The sequence below is a fragment of the Orycteropus afer genome, unplaced genomic scaffold, assembly GCF_000298275.1.
Source record: "Orycteropus afer afer isolate SDZICR_OR568_19922 unplaced genomic scaffold, OryAfe1.0 scaffold00104, whole genome shotgun sequence".
In the NCBI taxonomy this organism is placed as follows: Eukaryota; Metazoa; Chordata; class Mammalia; order Tubulidentata; family Orycteropodidae; genus Orycteropus; species Orycteropus afer.
In genome coordinates, this window is record NW_006921691.1 from 610,916 (window position 1) to 612,231 (window position 1,316).

The following is a 1,316-nucleotide window of genomic DNA, read 5'->3' on the forward strand; positions in this document are numbered from 1 at the left end:
GATGTTTTGCAGATTCTACATTATTCTTTAGCATTGCATAGTATTGCATTGTGTGGATGTACCATAGTTTGGTTATCCATTCCTCAGATGATGGACACCTAGGTTGTTTCCATCTTTTGGCTATTGTAAATAGTGCTGTGATGAACATGGGTGTGCATATGTTGATATTGTTCTTGATCCTTGATCCCTTGTGAAGTTAGAGGAGGTCGGAAGGTGCTGTCCTCTTCCTTTTTTGCAGGCATTTGGTTGTTTCCATTTTTTTACTATTGTGAAGAGTGATGGCAGAGAACATGGGTGTGCACATCAAACCAAACTCACTGCTATCAAGTGAGTTCTGACTCACAGCAACTTCTCCTTGGGTTTCTGAGACGGTATCTCTATGGAAGTAGATTGCCCAGTCTTCCTTCCAAGGAGTGGCTGGTGAACCACCACCCTTCTGGTTAGAAGTCAAATGCCTTATGCACTATGCCACCAGAGCTCCTATAATAGTGAGATTTAAATTTAAGACTGACTCTAAATCCTGTGCATTTCTCTTTTTATCCCAGTGCTGCAGTCACAACTGACAGTTCTTTAGGAGTTCCACATTACTGGATCTGTGCTTAGACTGTGATGGAGAGAGGATAACAGGGATGCCATGTTAAGAATGCCATCCTTAACATGCACTCAGAATAGCATAGAATAACCATAGAATTTACATAAACTCTGATATTGTTAGACACAGATGTGTAAATATGTTTGAATGGTTCATTTTATCCATACTTGTTTACTTCATTATTCCATTAATCCCACCACTCCTCTGTGGTACTGTGGTGGCTTGTGTGTTGCTGTGATCCCAGAAGCTATGCCACTGGCATTTTAAATACCAACAGGTTGGCCCATGGTGAACAGATTTCAGAAGCGTTTCAAGACTAAAACAGACAAGGAAGAAGGAAGAGGTAGTCCCCTCTGAAACTTGCTGTTTTACTAAAATGCATTTTATTGAAATATAATTTATGTACAGCGAAATACACAAAAGTAAAGTGGTGTGGGTCAATGTTTTTTTTTTTTTTTTTGCAGTGTTCCCTCCACTCCCCTTCCACCCCTGGCAAGCAACAAAGAAAGTTTCCCCCCATATATAAACCTTTCCTTGACCCTCCACAACAGAAGTAGATTACTATATTTGTCCTTCTGTGATTGAATTGTTTCACTCAGCATGATGTCCTCCAAGTTCATCCATATTATGCGGTGTTTTGCAGACTCCACATTATTCTTTAGTGTTGCATAGCATTATGTGTACATACCACAGTTTGGTCATCCACTCTTCCACTGATGGGCAC

General features: G+C 40.3%; 1 pseudogene; it reads left to right on the plus strand.

The window, feature by feature from the left end:
- The window catches only part of LOC103199131, an 11,407-nt pseudogene that overhangs the window by 4,088 nt on the left and 6,003 nt on the right, over positions 1-1,316 (plus strand).